Source organism: Musca domestica, unplaced genomic scaffold, assembly GCF_030504385.1.
Source record: "Musca domestica strain aabys unplaced genomic scaffold, Musca_domestica.polishedcontigs.V.1.1 19, whole genome shotgun sequence".
In the NCBI taxonomy this organism is placed as follows: domain Eukaryota; kingdom Metazoa; phylum Arthropoda; class Insecta; order Diptera; family Muscidae; genus Musca; species Musca domestica.
In genome coordinates this window covers 1071092-1091333 of record NW_026712245.1, presented here as the reverse complement: position 1 = coordinate 1091333, position 20242 = coordinate 1071092, and the positions used below count along the sequence as shown (strand labels likewise).

Here is a 20242-nt window from a genome sequence, read left to right as displayed (position 1 = left end):
TGTAGCTATGATGGTCCTTAATTCTATTGCCTTTGGCAGATATTTAAAAAGGAACCTCTAAAAATATTCCTAAAAAAATTACCATGGGGATCTGATAGTAGTTGGAGGAGTATTATTTCTATTTAAAAAAAAAACTTTTTTTAAATAAAATATCCTCATAAAATAGAAATTTCTTCTCACATGGGATATAATTTAGGAAAGGACGTTGACAGATTTTCTGGTCAGAAATAATGTGTTCCTAAAAAATCCACGATTTGTACTTGCAAAAGTATTGGTAAAAATCCAAGTCTAGAGATCTGTAAAACCTTGAAAAAACTATTTTTAAAAATTTATATTAGAGATACATAAATTCTTGAAAAATATAGAAAATATTCTTGACAAGCCCACGTGCGAAGCTCAAAAATGTCATTTGTAGCCTGGATAGTCCTTCACAAATTATTCTTAAGGTTCCTGATGATATTTTATTAGTGTTATGTTTTATTATAGGAAAGCGTATATTTTTTTAATGAAGTCTTAATTTATATTTTTTGCATTTCGATTGGCTACAGGCTAAATTATAAGAATATAAACCATAGTATCCTGTGTTTATTTTGTTACACTGTGTTACAATTTTTTTTCTTCACGTATTCTTATATGGCATTATTTTACCCCGAAACGCACTCTTCATGACTTCATAGAATACCTCTGAATTGGCCTATCCAATGCCTCAGTGCCATTAAATGCCATAGATAGTTCCATTCACAGTCGACCTTGGCCTTTATGGACAAATTTTTATTTCTTTAGAATTTCTGCGTTTTTTGAAAAGCGTAAAGTTCAGAAGACAACGGTTACAAGGAAGAAATACCTACGCCAACTACACAGCCAACACTCAACAACCTCTAGAAGTGAGTCTCTATGTAGTTTGTCGGTCGGTTGGTCGGTCACCATTGGAAATTACGACATACAATTTTTTTATTATTATTTCTTGGTCAATGTTGCTGCTGGCTGGCTGGCCGGTCAGCCTTTGGATGATGACGCGGACGATGAGGACAACAGACGATGCTGCTTCATACCTTTGTTCATTATTATTGTTGTTGTTGCTATTGTCGATGACTGCAATGTTGTTTTGTTATGTTGTTCACTGCGTATTGTTGTTTTTTTTTGTTGGTGTTGTTGTTGTCACAGTTTATGCTGTTCTTATGTTCGATGTTGTGTACTTGTGGCCAAAGACATTTGTCATGTCATTTGTAGCAACACTTTATAACAGCAACAGCAACAATAACAACAACAACATCACTACCAGCAATAATAACAATAACTTTACGAGACAGAGTTCAAGTCGGGAGAAAAGTACAAAACAAGAGAAACCAAAAAAAAAAAAAAGGTTTTACAAAATCTGTAAGTTATCTCACGGCAAATTTGAGCTGTCCAAAGAATAATGCGTGCGAAATGCCTTTTTTCGCAACTGTTGTTTCATATTTGCTCTTTTGTTGCATTGGCTCGTTTTTTATGATACATTTTGGTATGTGTTTTACAGGACCTTCAATGTCAAAAAAAGCTGTTCCTTGTGGACAACGAATTTTTATTCTATAGAGAAAACCTATTGAACGGCTTAAAGAACCTTAGGAGGTTAATACAGCAAATTTATAGAAGCAGAATTTGGAATTAATACAAAAAACATAAAATTATCGGAAGGATTTTATAAAATTTCTTTCAATAAACACCTTAGAATATTTATCGAGGATCATTTGAGATTCAAATTCGTGAATTTTTTTTCAAGGACCAAGAGATTTTATGCGTCTGTTTTTTAAGAATATATTTGCAAGGAATAAGCTATTAGATCTGCCTACGTGGTGTTTTAAGCTATCAAGTGTTCACTTTTGGAACGTGAGGAAAAAAAGGGGTTTCAAGGACTTTTAGACACACTAAAATGAATTCTTAAAGTAAATTTTGAAATTTTTCACATACTGTCTCCTAAGCACACTTCCAGCTACTACGTTGACTTTTTAAATAATGTTATGGACAATTAGAGACACCAACTTGAATTTTGAATTATTTTTTTTTTTTTCAAGGACGATAAGTACTACCAACTTTTATTTTGAAAATTTTTTTCAAGAACTGCCGGAGCTTTTAATTTGGATTTTTAAAGTACTTTTTAATTAGGACTCTCAAAGCTAGCCACTTGTTTTTTTGAGGACATTTTTTTCGCGGATTATCAAAGCCACCACCACTAGAAGCAAATTATTTTTTTTTGCGGCCTATCTGAGCTACCAATGTGTATTTTTATAGTTTTTAGAAATAGTTTTCAAGGACTATTAGCTATAACTATTAGTTATACCAACGTGGGTTTTTAAGTTATCAGAGTTAATAGCTAGGACATTCCAAGTAATATTTGTTACAAAGACTATCTACTTAGATTTTTAAACCATTATTTCAAGTCTCATCGGAGCCCAATACGCAGACTTTTAAAGTACTCGTTCTCATGGCATTTTTGAGGTTATTTTATTCAAGGACTATCAAAGCTACTAATATGGATTTTGAACTAACTTTTTCCAAAAAAATCAAGACTGACATCGTGGATTTTTAAGGCTTTTTCTTTAAATTTTTAAACGGATTTTTAAGTAGTTTTTCATCAAATGTTGGTTTTAAAATTAACTTTCAAGGACCACCAGGATTTTCTAGGGTCATCAGCAGGATTTTTTTTGAATCATTTTTTTTTTTTTCAAAGTAAAAAAAACGGGAATTATTAAAGCAAATTTTCAAGGAAGAAGAAACATAATCCACACTAATGTGGATTTTTTTTAAATTATTTTTCAAAGACTATCAGGTCCAAACAACTAGGTTGTTTACAGTAAAATTTTCGAGGTCTATCAAATATACAAACGTGAATTTTTCAAGGATCGTTAGGATAATTTTTTAGAAACTATCTGAGCTACAAACAAACAATAAGGTCGGCCGGACCGAACTTTGAATACCCTCCACCATTTGGAATGAATTTGGAAATTTTCAAAAAATAAAATCCTTGAAAAATTCTGTTAAAATATTAAAAATACCGAATATAGCCATTATATTGGGGTCCATATGACGTAGACCTACATAGGCATTGTTTGTTATAAACTATTACCATATTCAAATTCGAAACTTCAAATAAACGGTGAAAAATGTAGCTAAAATAATCAAAATATCGTATATAGGGAATTACCGTAAAATCGGAGCTGTCGAAGACCTGGACCAGCATAGACAATTTTCTGTCATACGCTGTAGCATCTATTACGCACTTCAAATACGACATTTTAAACAATTCCGGTGGGTATTGTAGCTAAACTCGTCAAAATACCGAATTTAGGGAGGTACTGATATATGGGGCCTATACGAAGACCTGGACCAGTATAGACAATTTTCTCTCACGGACTGTAGTTCCCATTAAGAACTCTAAATACGTAACTTGAAACAATTCCGTTGAAAAATGTCGCTAAAATCATCAAAATACCGAATATCAGGAGGTACCGTTATATGGGGGCTATACGAAGACGTGGACCTGCACAGACAATTTTCTGTCATAGGCTGTAGTATCCATTACGAACTTTAAATACCAAGTTTTAAACAATTCCGGTGAAGAATGTCGTTAAAATCAACAAAATACCGAATATAGGGAGTTACCGTTATATCGGGGTTATATGAAAACGTGTACCTACATGGACCATTTACGAACTTAACTTGCCTACTGCCAAAATTAACATGTGTGCAAAATTTTAGCCTTCTTTCTCAATTCGTTCGAAAGATATCGATATTACAGACAGACAGATGGGCATGGCTAAATCGTCTTAGAATTTTATGCTGATCTAGAATATATGTACTTTGTTGCCTCTAAGATCATTATTTCGATGAGTTACAAACGGAACGACAAAATGAATATACCCTCCGGGAACTCAACATTTTTAATGTATTTTTGAGAATGTCATTTTTTTAAGAGCTAACCAGTTCTCCCATTTTTAAGAACTATCTGAATCGTAAATGTGGAGGTGGTAAGAAATCTTTTTAAGACAATGAGAGAAATAAATTAAGCGTATAGTTTGTATAATTTTAAAGGCCTAAAAACGTTACCCGTTTGGTAGCTTGAAGTTATTTTTTTTAAAGACTCGGTATAGGCTCCATCATAGATTTTGAAAGAATTTTTCTTAAAGAACATCTGGACCAAATATGTGGAGATTGTAACATTTTTATACCCTACACCACGAGGTGGTCAGGGTATTATGTCTTTGTGCATTTGTTTGTAACAGGCAAAAGGAAACGAGATAGACCCATAGTTCCTTTTGATGATCTGCACAGAATCACTTTCTGAGCTGATTTATTCATGTCAGTCCGTCTGTCCGTCCGTCCGTTTGCCTATGTATTCTTGTGAAAAAAATGCAGGTCGCATTTATTATCCGATTGAGATGAAATTTTCCAAACAACATTTGTTTGGCCCAAGGACGAACCCTATTAAAATTGGAGATAATCGGTAAAAATTTAGATATAGCTGCCATATATATCTTCGTCCGATGTGCCTTTTATTGAGCACCAAACGTGTAATATCAGCCCGAATAGTATGGAGTTTTGCACATTAAACCAAATTAGGCGTGAAAAATTATCGAAATCGGTTCAGATATAGCTATCGCTCCCATATATATTGTTCATCCGATTTGTTATTTTTGTCCTCCGAAGCCGTAATATGCACTCTGTAACAACAATATTTAGGGAAATATATCAAATACAACTCAGAAATACATTTGCTAAATTTTATCGAGATCGGTCCAGATGTGGATATAGCTCCCATATATAACTTCGTCCGATTTACCTTATATTGTGCACCAATCGTCTAATATTTGTCCAAATGGAATGGAATTTGGCACTTAGGACCGGATTTAGTCTAGAAGCTAATATGCCAAATTTGATGAAGATCGGTTCAGATATAGCTATAGCTTCCATATATATTGTTCATCCGATTTGTTATATTTGTTACCCACAGCCGTGATATGCACTCCGTAACAACGATATTCAGGGAAATATATCTAATACAGCTCAGAAATATCTTTGACAAATTTTATCGAGATCGTTTCCGATTTGGATATAGTTCCCATATATATCTTTATACAAGTCCGAATTTAAAAGATGCAAATGCTTCGGCATATTTAGTCCTTTGAACTTTAAATTATAATTCTAAGCATAGCGTGTATGATTAAATTCTCCCATAAAAACTTTTAATTGTTATGTGGAGCTCTACTAAATTAGCAAAGTGGTGTTGGGTATCATAAAGTCGGCCCCGCACGACTTTAAGACTTTCTTTACTGGTTTTTATCTGTATTATTGCCCAGGACACCATATATGTAAATTCCAAGAATCCCATGGAATATTAATCCGTAAAAGAGTGGGAATTGTCCTCTCTATTTAGACTACTTTCCAGTATTAACTATTCAAAAAAGCCGATGCACGTGCCTCATATTTTAAGCTCTACTGTTATTATCTGCTGGATTGGAAAAATTTAATTTCATCGCAGTTGTTCAAAATTTATTTAGATTCGCTTTAGAGGGGCCAAATACTCGTATTTGATGTTGTGAAAGGTTTTAGAAATTGAAAAATTTTCAGAACCAACTAAATATTGAGGGTTATAATTAGGCTCTAGTTATTCTTATTTAAATGCTCATTTTTATCAACTTAAAAAAATATTTCTTTTAAAATTGGCTTGATACCGAATGCGAGAATTTGGCCCCTCAATTGTTCACTATAACAAAATCGGGAGAACTTATAAAAGTGGATTGCTCATTTTTTGGATTTTTGTACACTGAGGCGTTATCTAGGAAATATACTATGTGGGGAATATTAGGTTTGTTAATTTTGCATTTTGGGGATATTGAGCACTCAGAACGAATATGGATTCAAAAAAAAAAATATATATATATATCAATATCCTTCACACTTGATGCAAACTGTTATCTCCCAACCATTTCACAAAGCAACCCAACCATAAAAATCAAATACTTTTAAAAAATTATAATAAAATTTCCATTAGTCAGTTTGGTAATACGTTCTTCATCCACTTTATCTAAATACCAGTAATTATTTTTGGTTTTTTCCCCTCCTCCCCTCTTCCGCACTTGCCATGAATGCGAAATATATAATTCCATAGATGATTCGCAATAAAAATCAATGAACGATGTATTTTCAAGTATTTTCAATACAAATGAAATTCAAAAAGCAACAACAACAACAACAAATCTGACCACAAAACAAAGCCAAGGGAAGCCTTTTACTCTGGCCAGTTCTGCACTCTAAAATGAATACCTTTGTGATAGGTATTAAATTATTATCGGGAATACAGAATTTATATTATCTAGAATTGCTTGAATTCTCAATATAGCCACCGATTGGGAATGGGAAATGGGGAATATTTTTATAGTTGAACATTTCCTTTCAGCTCCCTGGTGATGATGTTGGTGTTGTTGTTGATGTGGTTCAAAATGAGTTGACGGGCGATGTAGACGACAACAACGTAACTTGTTGTTGACCATCACTAGGACGATGATGATGATGATGTTGATCGCTATGATCATCAATGAAACAAGATTTGGTGCCTCAGTGAGGACGATGACGAGGAAGGGGAGCAGGATGAGGAGTATGTCCTCCTCTGACGCTCATCGTGGTGGTGATCGAAGGAATTTATTAGTTTCGTATACTATTAACACTTGAATGATTTTGAAGGTCAATTAATTCTCTTGTGGTTACTTCTTTGCTGGCTTGGCTAACTTGGCAAATATATGCAGCTTTGAGCTATGACAAGGAAAGGATGACGATGATGCGCTACAGGGTTGGAGGGGATGTCGTTGCTGGTACTGTTCAATCTCCGTCATGTTGTTGAAAATGGAAAACACACAACTAGAATTATTCGCCGAACAAGAACACCGGCCGAGTCCAGTCATATAACCGCGATGGTCAAGCAAACTAGACTACATATAGACTGGCATGTTAAGTCATATTTGTTGTTGTTATTGTAGCTGTTGTTGTTATTGTTATTGTTGTATTATTCATCTGTAGTCTGTCGTGGTTTGTTGTACTATGTGATTGCCCACCGAACGCACAACAAACAATCACAACATCAATGGCATGGAGTCCCATCTAAGTCAGTGAAACAACCAACCAACCAACCATCGAACCCGCCAACCAACAATTCTTTGCAAACCACTGAGCAACAAGTATATTGATATCAACTGGTTGTTGTTAAGATATTTTTATATCACAGTTCTTAGTTTTCTTCTTGTTGCATTTTTTTTTTTTTTTTGGTTTTGCACCGCTGATGCCCGGCCTGCATGTTTTAGGGAGCCAGCTATTCTTCACTGAGCCCAAAGGATCACAAAAAATGTCCATAACAGAAACAGAATTTTAATGTGGTGTAAGGAGGGAGGTTTGGTGAGGGAGGGAAGTTGTAGAAAAATGGGACACGATTTTTTTAAATTAGAAAGTTTAGTGAGATAAAAAATTTAACAAAGTCAAAGTCTTTAATTATATCCTCCACTTTGAAAAGGAGGGTATATTAGCTTTGTCATTCCATTTGTAACATCCTTAAATACTCGTCGTAGGCCCAAAAAGTATATATATTCATAATCTGCATTAAAGTCTAAGTCGATTTAACGATATCCGTCTGTCCGTCTGTCTGTCTGTTGAAATCATGATACAGCTCACATTATTTTACGTAGAGCTCCAAAATTTAGCAGAACAATTTGTATTGTGTCTAGGATGGTTGGTATTGAAAACGGTCCACGTTTTGGTATAGTCCCCATATAAAGGTACCTCCCGATATTCGGCATTTTGATTATTTTTGCCTTATTTTTTCACGGATTTGTCTAAACATTGGTATTTGTTGGTCATAATGGGTTGCAGCTCCGGTGGCGAAACATTGCATGTATGGGTCCACGATTTGGTGTAGCCCCCATATAACGGTACCTCCTGATATTCGGTATTTTGATGATTTTAGCCACATTTTTCACGGATTTGTCTGGAAATTGGTCTTTGAAGGTCATAATGGGTTCTAGCTAATTTGTGGAAACATTGCATGTTTAGCTCCACGATTTGGTATAGCCCCCATATAACCTTACCTCCCGATTTTCGGTATTTTGATGATTTTTGGCACATTTTCCCATGAATATGTCTAAAAATTGTTATTTGTGGGTCATAATGGGCTCTAAAGCTTCCTTTAGCCTAAGGTGGAGGGTACTAAAAGTTTGGCCCGGCCGAACTTAATGTTTAATACTTGTTTTTTTTTTTTTTTTTTTTTTGAATTAAAGCAAAAAAATGTCGTAAATAGCATCAAATTTTAAGTTTCGATTTTTTCGAATTGATCACCCCTGGCACGAATTATGGCCTTCACACGGTCAATGAAACCATTCCTGGCAATGCGCTTGATCGAAACTTTGTGCCAACCCTTCTTTCCAAAATACTCCAAACACAATTGTCCAACAGATTGGTATCCGGAAATTTTGGCGGCCATTGTGCGCTGGAAATGAAGCGAGGAACCTCGGTTTGTAACCATTCTTGAGTGGCGCGTGCTGAGTCCTGTTAGAATTTCCAAGGTCTGCGGCCAAAATGTTTGCGTGCCCAAGGCTTTAATACACCCTCCAGAATAAATTCGCGATAATATTCGGCATTTATTCTGATGACACGGTCTATTAATACGAGCGGAGAGCGACCATCAGCTGTTATTGCGCCCTATACCACTACCATGGCCGGCGCATGAGTTCTGGTGGCCAATCGAAGGTGCAAATTTTCAGCTGACCTCTTTGGCAAGTGAAGCAACTCTTTAACTCTGTTGAGTCTATTTTCTCTCAGTTGCGGTGTAGGTTATTGCACTTTTTGGAATTTCAATGTCTTTACCCCGAGCTCATTTTTCAATATTTGCCGAATGGAATATTGCGATATGTTTAGCTCACGAGCCATTTTTCGGCCACTGCGACGCGGGTTTCGATCAAGTCGCTTCTTTACTTTTCGAACCATTTCTGCTGATGTTGCTGTTTTCTTCCGTCCACTTCCTTGACGTCGAGCTACGCTACCAGTGTCACGGTAACGAGCGATGGTATGAGACACAAAAGATTTATTCACATTTAAATGCTGATGCTGGAGTGCTCTAACCATAGCCACTTGTGGTTTTCCAGCCAGCCACTATCACTTTTGAATTCCATCACGAATAACTTTTTTTCTGGAAAATTCTCACCAAAATGCTTTTGTACGCTTGTAAACAATATAATGAGCTATCACTGAAATAATTTTAACAGCTGTCAGACGAGTGGCTTAGAAATGACAGCTGTCTGAAAGGGGTTGCAGTTTTTACAGTTCATAAGGACTGTTTCGTTTCGAATTTTAACAGCTGTCGGACAAGTGGCTTAGAAATGACAGCTGTCGGAAGGTGTTTGCAGTTTTGTTTTTATCTCTCCCTGTATAGTCCAAAAGGACTTTTTCGTTTCAGGGTCTCCCTGTTACTTCTTCGAGCGATCGGGGACTATAAGAATTTTCTTTCGCGCTCAGAGTTAGTATAAAGTCCAACCAAAGTTCATGAGGATTCCCTTAATCTATAATGGTCTATAATGGCCATTTTGCCTTCACAGTCTTCAGATTTTAAAATGTTTCCCTTCATCCCTTGGTGGCATATTTTTGAATAAAATTCTCTTAGTGTCCATAAAAAATCCATAAAAAATCCCTTTAGCCATCGAAGTGAATGAAAACTATAGTCAGGACTCACAGTCAGGCCTCAGCGTGTGTAATTATACCTTTTCCGCTTCGAGTCTATGAGGTCCGTTCCGCTTTTGGATTTAATAAAACTTGCTTCAGCTGTCTAATAAAATTTTCTTTAGCCCGTGGAGTTAAAAGGACTACCTTTGACCTTCCGAGTCTATGAAGTCCCTTACTCAGAATCTCTAACGTTTTTCCTGGCCTTCAGGCTTAAATATAACTCTCCAGCTTTAAAAGTCAGTGACGACTACCTTTATGTTTTGAATGAGTTCTGCAATAGCCGTTTTCGTTTCAGGCTGGTAAATCGTCGATTTTTGATGGGTTGGTACAGACGTTTATTTTGTCGAAACAGTACCTTTTATTATGCAGGTCCACACTGGCATGAGCTCATTCGGGATGAATGGTCGTCGACTCTTTACTTGCAGAAGTACCCATAGCACAGGACAGCAACGTCGGGTGTAGGTAGACCAGAGACCAGACAAAGTAATCTAGTCGACAGGATACTGGATGGTTCCGTCAAAATACTACAGAACGAGATTATATACAAGGGACCTTAATTAGGGCTCAAGCAGAATCTACAAGGATATACGAAGGAACCTTAATAAGTACTTCAGAAAAACCTATAGGATGCAACTGGGATTAAATAGGGATGCCAGGATTCCTTAGGATTCAAGACCAAGGAAAAATGATTGGGAGGATTTTCTTGTCACAATTCGCACTCCATTCATTGCGGTCACTACTTCAATATTTTTCGGTGGTCACTTCTTCAATATTTTTCTGTGGTCACTTCTTCAATATGTTTCTGTTATTGAATTATTTTCTAAATGTCTTTTGGTATGAAAATCCGTGGATTCCGAATTGAGCTCTTGGATTTTTGTAGGGAATCCAACCTTATCCTTATCTACCCCAGATCGATTGTCCAGGTCTTTCCCTTCAATACTGGAATTATCCCCCATACATGATATAGTGTGGGATATATGTATGTACGAATTGTCGACCTGTCCACATGATTTTAAACAATTTTCACTTGTCGCTCGTCTATCAGCATTTATTTGTAACACCAAGCCATGGCTGGTTGTTGCGGGGCAGCGAATGGTCATTTAATGTTTTATACATTAAAAAAAAGGAAGAAAACTGAATATGTTTTCCTTCCTAAACACCAAATGAAGCTGAAAGTGAAAACCCCGCGAGAATTTAACTGAAAAGGCAAGCGAAAAAGGCTGTTGCTTTTTATAGCAAAAAACGCACTGCCTACGACTGAAACAACAAACCGGGCTTGATGAGCTGGCTGCTGATGTCGAATGTCCACGACAATGATGATAGACCACAACAAAACGAAAACACACAGAAAAACGAGTGCAGGCCTAGTAAAGGAAAAATAGCGCTTAAACCTTAACTATCTATTGAAAGTCTACGCTTGTTGTTTTATTCATCGGCTTGGGAGAGAGAGCAAGAAATGCGGCATTTTTTTAGTGTTTTTGTTTTTTTATTATTTTTTGTTGTTGCTTGTTGATTTGGAGTTGGCATCTCCGGGTTGTTGTGTTGTTGTTGCTGGTTTATTTTCGCCAACATTACAAGAAAACTATCCAAGTCCATAGGGTTTTTTGTCCTCTGCTTATGGCCAAAAGGAGTTTGAATTGAAAACCAAAAAAAAAAAAACTTTCCATGTTGTTGTCCTCATCGCCGTTGTTGTCGTTCCCCTTGTTTGTGTTTTTGTTGTTGTTTTATGTTTTGTTTTTGGTCTCATTTCACAATACACATGAATTAACATATGCTGTATTGGATTTGTATTGACATGTACGCGTACTCATACTGAGCATGCCTAACTCACGCACATTCCTTTGCCTCCTCCTCATCGTCATCATCATCATCGCCGTTGTCGTCGTCGTCCTCGCCATCATCATTGCCGGCATGGCGCGCAGCATGAAACGTGAATCAATGCTTACTTCTGGTACACTGAACAGAATACGGAGAGTCCAGAGGCTAGTCGCATAGTGCGGTAAGGGGGAGAGGGGTAATCTAGGCTAGAGTGGGGAGCCTTTGAATTGATATTGCCAATGTTGAGGCTGCCACCAATGCCATACTTGTTGTTGATGATGATGTTGTTTGTTGTTGTTGCTGTTGCTGTTACCGATGACGGCAAAGCCAATGATGATGTGATGGTATGGTAGATATTGCATGCATTTTCACATTTAATTAAGCTCATTTTTTCCTCCATCATCTTTGTGTGTTCAGTGCAGCGTCGCGAAGCTATTTGTGTGTCTTTTTTTGTTGTTGTTGCTGCTGTTGATTTCTTCTTCCTTCTCCATGCTATTTGTGGTGTTGTGCTTTAAATGGTGACTTGTAGGCGCTTTTGGTAAACATAACCAACACCAGCTCAACCATCACCGTCCCGCTTTCCATTACCCATGTCAAGAAATTAAAATAAAGTCTACATTTTTTATATAATTGTTCTGTAGATCGGGGTGCTACGTTATTGGGTTATCCATTGAAATTAAGTGTTGATGACAAAAAATGTGAAAACTGTATTGAAATACATAAAATTGCTCGAAATAATTAGTTCAATCCTGCCAACCTTATATGAGAAGACCTTTCGGCCTTCTATAAGAAGACCATCCAGTCTTCTATGAGAAGATCTTAGGATCTTCTATGATAAGACCTTCCGATCTTCTATGAGAAGACCTTTCGGTTTTCTGTGAAAAGACCTCCCTGTCTTCTGTGAGAAGGCCTTTCGGTCTTTTATAAGAAGATCTTCCGGTCATCTATGAGAAGACCTTCCTGCCATTTATGAGAAGACCTTTCGGTCATCAATGAGAAGACCTTCCGGTCATCTATGAGAAGACCTTCCGGTCATCTATGAGAAGACCTTCCGGTCATCTATGAGAAGACCTTCCGGTCATCTATGAGAAGACCTTCCGGTCATCTATGAGAAGACCTTCCGGTCATCTAAGAGAAGACCTTCCGGTCATCTAAAAGAAGACCTTCCGGTCATCTAAGAGAAGACCTTCCGGTCATCTAAGAGAAGACCTTCCGGTCATCTAAGAGAAGACCTTCCGGTCATCTAAGAGAAGACCTTCCGGTCATCTAAGAGAAGACCTTCCGGTCATCTAAGAGAAGACCTTCAGGTCATCTATGAGAAGACCTTCAGCTCATCTATGAAAAGACCTTCCGGTCTTCTATGAAAAGACCTTCCGGACTTCTATGATAAGACCTTCCGATCTTCTATGATAAGACTTTCCGATCTTCTACGATAAGACCTTCCGATCTTCTATGAGATGACCTACGGACCTTCTATAAAAAGGCCTTCCGGTCTTCTATGAGAAGACTTTCTGGCCTTCTAGAAGAAAATCTTTAGGCCTTCTTGAAGAAAACCTTTTGCCCTTTTTGAGAAGACCTACAGGCCTTTTATAAAAAGGCATTCTAAAAGAATACTTTTGGCAGTCTGCAAGGTTGTCAACAAAAGGAAAAACCCTTTTCTCAGCTCATCTACAGACAGACCTCTTTTCAGCTCATCTAAAACTAGATTTCGTTCTCAGACCGCTAAAGATAATCTTCATTTTTAGGTCAAAAAAACTATAGAAACTTGTAGAGATTTCCTTCAAGTTGTTAACGACTTCATTCAGATATTAGAGCCTAAAAACTGATTTCAGCCTCCATCTAATCTAAAAGTTTTCTGTATGAAGACACCAAAGAGCCTGCACAGTCTATAGAAGCTTATAGTGACTACCTTCGGCCTATAAGGCTGTCTGCAAGTTCTTAAAAGCTGTAAAGTGAAAGTGAAGACTTCACTTAGACCTCAAAACTAATGAAAAGGATCCCAGCAGAATTGAGTATGTAAGAACTGCCTATGGAGACAGCCTTCAGTCTGTCAGTGGAGATAGCCTTCAGACTGTCAATGGAGACAGCTCGGGTATGGAAACGACCTTCAACTCGTCTATGGAGGCTGCCTTTAGCCTGTGGATGGGGACAGCCTTCAGCCTGGTCTATAGAGACAGTTTTCCTTCTGGTCTCTAGAGACAGCCTCCCGCTCATCTATTAAGACGCCCTCCAACTTGTTTTAGAGCCCGTCTATAGGGACTCCCTTCAGAGCCCATCTATAGAGACTCCCTTCAGAGGTCGTCTATGGAGACAGCCGTCTATAAAGACTCAATTTCAGCTCGCCTATATGAACTTCCCCTCCCACTCGTCTATTAAAATGTCCTCCAACTCGCTTTAGAGCCCGTCTATACAGACTTCCTTCAGAGCCCATCTATAGAAACTCGCTTCAGAGGTTATCTATATAGATACTTCCTTCAGATGTCGTCTATAAAGACTCCCTTCAGAGGTTGTCTACAGAGACTCCCTTCAGGGGTGGCCTATAGAGACTCCTTCGTCGTCTATAGAAACTCCCTTTAGAGCTCGTCTATAGAGACTCACTACAACTCGTCTATGGAGACTTTGTTCAGAGCTCACTTCAGAGCTCGTCAATAGAGCCTCCCTGCCGAGCTCGTCTATAGAGACTCCCTGCCGAACTCGCCTATAGAGACTCCCTGGCGAGCTCGGCTATAGAGACTCCCTTCAGAGGTCGTCTATAGAGACTTCCTTCAGAGGTCCTCTATAGAGACTTCCTTCAGAGGTCGTCTATAGAGATTGCCTTCAGAGGTCGTCTATAGAGATTGCCTTTAGAAGTCGTCTATAGAGAATCCCTTCAGAAGTCGTCTATAGACGATTCTAGTTAATTTGTTCTTAGAACCCTAAGTGTAATATATCCCACAAACAACTTATCTTAATTCTAGCAAATTGTAACATACTTCCCCTTTGCATTGGTGGAAGCATTCTTGTCATTTGAATGGCTTGCTTTTGACGTTGTTCATTAAGCTTTTGTTGTAATGTCAGCTCTGTAATTTGCATAAAACTTTGAAAACACAAAAAATAAAATTTAATTATTTTTGCCAACATTGTTGCAGTTTAAACAATTTTTGTCCAATACTTTGTAACTGATCAGATTGTTGAATGTGGTTAATTAAAAATGATTTAGAATTAATTAACGGCAAAGTTGATCTCTGTGATAATCATAAATCATGCTTAAATTGAATTGTAGTCAAGTTATATGATTAATTAACCTTCGTGATGGTAAAACAGGCTTTATGAGGTGACAAGGGCTAATGATTTTTTCGTGTCACTTTGCTGTCATGTGGACAGAAGTCATATCCCATGTGAAGGCCTTGGAATTTCTGGCAGAATTATGATTTTTTTACCTTAAATTACAATTTCAAAAATAAACTAGAATTAAGGTCTTAATGGTATGAAATGAAATGATTTTCAAAATCCATGAAAACATACCCATCTGGTCCTTAAAAAGAAATCAAAATTAAGCATTATGGCCTGGGATGAGCCATATTCTAGATTACCCATCATTTTGTTTTAATACAAATCCAATTAATTAATTAGCCCCTGAATAGGACTCCTCCCCCCCCCCCTTATCCCAGCGATTCAAATATTTTGATAGCCGATTTCTTGAATGCAAGAAAGGTAATAAATATCCCCTGCGTTTCCACTCATTTTGAATGAATGAATCAACATCAAGTTCGTTTCCTAAGTCTTTCGTTATTACTAGGCGTAAATGCCATAAAATATTTACTTTCCCAGTTGTAAACAATTTAAAAAGCAATAAGTTCGGCCGAGCCGAATTTGAATACCGCCCACCATTTGGAATGAATTTGGAAATTTTCAAAAAATTAAATCCGTTAAAAATTCTGTTAAAATCTTAAAAATACCGAATATATCCGTTATATTGAGGTCTATACGACGTGGACCTTGTTTGTCATTACCATTTTCAAATTCGAAACTTGATATAAACGGTGAATAATGTAGTTAAAATTATTATTCATTATCATTCAAATATCATTCAAATATCGTATATAGGAAGGTACCTTTATATCGGAGCTGTGCGAAGACCAGAATCCGCAAAGACAATTTTCTGTCACAGGCCGTAGCAACTATTACGAACATCAAATAAAATCGTCAAAATACCGAATATAGGGAGGTACCGTTATTTGGGGGCTATACCAAGACGATGACCTGCACAGACAATCTTCTATCATAGGCTGTAGCATCTACTACGAATATCAAATACCAAATTTGAAAGGATTCCGGTGAATAATGTCGCTAAAATCATCAAAATACCGGATATAGGGAGGTACTGATATATGAGGGCTATACGAAGACGTGGACCTGCACAGACAATTTTCTGTCTTAGGCTGTAGTATCCATTTCGAACTTCAAATACCAAATTTGAAACAATTCTGTTGAATAATGACGCTAAAATTATCAAAATTCCGAATATTGGGAGGTACCGTTATATGGGGGCTATACGAAGACCTGGACCTGCACAGACAATTTTCTGTCTTAGGCTGTAGTATTCATTTCGAACTTCAAATACCAAATTTGAAACAATTCTGGTGAGTAATGTCGCTAAAATCATCAAAATACCAAATATCGGGAGGTACCGTTATATGGGGGCTATATGAAGACCTGGACCTGCACAGACAATTTTCTGTCTTAGGCTGTAGCATCCATTTCGAACTTCAAATACCAAATTTTAAACAAGTCGGGTGAATAATGACGCTAAATTCATCAAAATTCCGAATACTGGGAGGTACCTTTATATGGGGGCTATACGAAGACGTGGACCTGCATAGACAATTTTCTTACATAGGCCGTAGAATCCATTACGAACTTCAAATACCAAATTTGAAACAATTCCGGTGAATAATGCCGCTAAAATCAAAAAATCAAAATACCGAATATCGGGAGATACCGTTATATGGGGGCTAAACGAAGACGTGGACCTACATGGTCCATTTTCTGTTTTATGCTGTAGTGTCTATTACGAACTTCAAATACGAAATTTGAAAGAATTCCGGTGAATAATGTCGCTAAAATCATCAAAATACCGAATATCAGGAGGTACAATTATATGGGGGCTATACGAAGACGTCGACCCACATGGCCCACTTTCAATACCAAAAGTCCTTCAGACATAATACACATTTGAGTAAAATTTTATCAGCCTTCTTCATTTCGTTCGGAAGCTAGAGTGATTTGCACAGACGGATAGACGGACGGACGGACGGACGGACGGACGGACATCGCTAAATCGACATAGTATTTTATGCTGTTCGGGAATATATATATTTTGTGGGGTCTAAAATGTATATTTCGAGTTGTTACAAACGGAATGCCAAACTTCATACCATACCCTCCATACTATGGTGGAGGGTATAAAAAAGAGCAAAAAATAGCTGGGATTTGCATGCATTTCAGAAAAATCAGAAAATCGTCATATTTCCAACTTCTGCTGCTGCTGTTGTTGATTCCCAGGAAAACTGACACATTTAAAAGGATTCCTTGAAAGCAATATTTGTCTGGTTATCATATTTTCATTTATGCGATTCTTTTCATCAGAGTTAGTCAGTAAGCCAGTCAGTCAATCGGTTGAGCGGTTCGCTCAGTCAGTCACTCACTCACTTGGGAGAGATGATGGCCAGCTAGTTCACCACTAAGGACACCAAGCAGTACTCATTCGAAAAATGACCGGCCCATGTCATCCCAATCCCCGGGCTTGTGAATGGCACGTCTATCTGTCTGACTGTTCGTTTCATCGTTCATTTGTTTGTTTCTTTTCGTCTCTTTTTCATTCGTTTGTCTGTGGTTACTCTTTTTAATAAAAGGAAAAATTATATTCAAGTTCAATCGTCTATATTCCAGGAGACCACCAACAAGTAATGTTATACCATCATAATACCACCACCAGCACCAGCACCACCACCGAGCAGCGAGCAGTGTTGAATGTGGCAGATTGGCTGGCATTCGTTTTGTTTTTGCTGCTGTTGGTCTTGATGCAATTGTTGCTGCCGTTGTTGTTTTTCCGGCAAATACATTCGTTGTTGGCTTTTGTGTATTTTTAAGAACCAAAAAAAAAAAAAAAAATAAATAAAACAAAAACCCCCATAGTTTTGTTGTTGTGTTTTGGTGGTTTCTCGCTTGACTGAATGTTTAAGTTTGATTACCAGGGTCTGCTGCTGCTGCTGCCGCTGACTGGGCTTATTACACCAGTTCGTTCCTTTTGTTTTGTTTTTCTTTGGTGGATATTTTTAAAGCTCCTTTCGTCGATATATCCTCAAGATTGTCGAGCCTTGGGATGAAGTGAACATATCTCCTGCCCACCAACCTACAATCTACCCAACTTCCCTGCCCTTTCATGGACAAGGCTTGTTTACCGCGGCTGTTTTTGCCCTGTAGATGTTGTGTGTGTGTGTTTTTATTTTTTTTTTTTTGGTTTCTCTTCTTTTTGGTTAATGACATGTGTAGAGAAGTTGAAAAGTAGCTGACATTTGTGGATTCTTTATTTGTTTAAATGACAGCCAAATGAATATTTATAAGTAAAATAAAAACGACAACCACGAAAACTGAAAACAAGCAAACCGGCACACACAAGGGTACGTACATACATGTATAAGTAAATAAAAAAAAAACAACTTAAAAGCTCAGTGCATATGGATGCCGGAGCTAGAGGTTAAAAAAAGAACTTAACATGGCTATGGTTACGGGGCCGAATATGCGATACCCTGCAGAAAGCAAGATTGCCCCAACTCAAATATAAATATTTGATTAAGTTTATATTTAAAGAGTAAAGAAAGTCTTAAAGTCGGGCGGGGCCGACTTTATGATACCCTACACCACTTTGTTAATTTAGTAGAGCTCCGCATAACAATTAAAAGTTTTTTTATGGGAGAATTCAATCATGCACGCTATGATTATAATTATAATTTAAAGTTCAAAGGACAAAATATGCCGAAGCATTTGTATATTTTAAATTCGGACTTGTACTGCCCAATTGGTGCACAATTAATTTGAAATCGGATAAAGATATATATGGGAGCCATATCCAAATCGGAACCGGTCTCGATAAAATTTGGTAAAGATATTTCTGAGCTGCAATTGATATATTTCCCTGAATATCGTTGTTACGGATTGCATATTACGGCTGTGGGTAACAAATATAACAAATCGGTTGAACAGTATATATGGGAGCTATAGCTATATCTGAACCGATCTTCATCAAATTTGACATACTAACTCCTAGACTGAATTCGGTCATAAGTGCCAAATTCCATCCCATTTGGACAAATATTAGACGTTTGGTGCACAATAAAAGGTAAATCGGTCGAAGTTATATATGGGAGCTATATCCAAATCTGAACCGATCTCGATAAAATTTAGCAAATGTATTTCTGAGCTGTATTTGATATATTTCCCCAAATATTTTTGTTACAGAGTGCATATTACGGCTGCGGAGGACAAAAATAACAAATCGGATGAACAATATATATGGGAGCTATAGCTACATCTGAACCGACTTCGATCAAATTTGACATACTTGTTTTTAGGCCTAATTTGGTTATATGTGCAAAATTCCATACAATTCGGACTGATATTACACGTTTGGTGCACAATAAAAGGCAAATCGGATGAATATATATATGGGAGCTATATCTAAATTTTGACCGATTATCTCCAATTTCAATAGGGTTCGTCCTTGGGCCAAACAAATGTTGTTTGCAAAATTTCATCTCAATCGGATAATAAATGCGACCTGCATTTTGTTCACAAGAATACATGGACAGACGGACGGACGGACGGACGGACGGACGGACGGACTGACATGCATAAATCAACTCAGAAAGTCATTCTATGCAAATCATCAAAAGGAACTGTGGGTCGATCTCGTTTCCTTTTGCCTGTTACAAACAAATGCACAAAGACATAATAGCCTGACCACCTTGTGGTGTAGGGTATAAAAAGAACTTAACATGGCTATGGTTCTGGGGGCCGAATATGCGATACCCTGCAGAATGCATGATTGCCACAGCTCGCATATAAATATTTGATTCAGTTTATATTTAAAAAAGAGCAAATAGGACTTCAAAACTCCTAGAGGAGATTTGAAGGCGAAATGGAGGAAGCTTTTATTGATGGCCTCTCTCTGTAGACGATCTGAACAAGAGTCCATTAAAAAGTCTATTAGAGAAGGCTGTCTATATAGGCTAGAAAGAAGTTTCCTCAGACCAGCTGAAGGCTGTCTCTGTAGACCAGCTGAAAAGGCAGTCTCTATAGACCCACTGGAGGCTATCTCCATACACTAGCTGGATGCTGTCTCCATAGACCAGCTAAAAATGCTGTCTCTCTATAGACCAGCTGAAAAGGCTGTCTCTCTATAGACCAGGCTGTCTCTCTATAGACCAGCTAAAGGCTGTCTCTCTATAGACCAGCTGAAAAGGCTGGCTCTATAGACCAACTGAAGGCTGTGTCTCTCTATAGACCAACTGAAGGCTGTGTCTCTCTATAGACCAACTGAAGGTTGTGTCTCTATAGACCAGCTGAAGGCTGTCTCTCTATAGAACAGCTGAAGGCTGTCTCTCTATAGACCAACTAGCTGAAGGCTGTGTCTCTATAGACCAGCTGA

General features: G+C 37.6%; 1 protein-coding gene across 1 annotated transcript in view; it reads left to right on the top strand.

The window, feature by feature from the left end:
• LOC101889189 (protein dachsous) overlaps positions 1-20242 on the top strand; it is a 472944-nt gene that overhangs the window by 113404 nt on the left and 339298 nt on the right. The window lies entirely within an intron of this gene.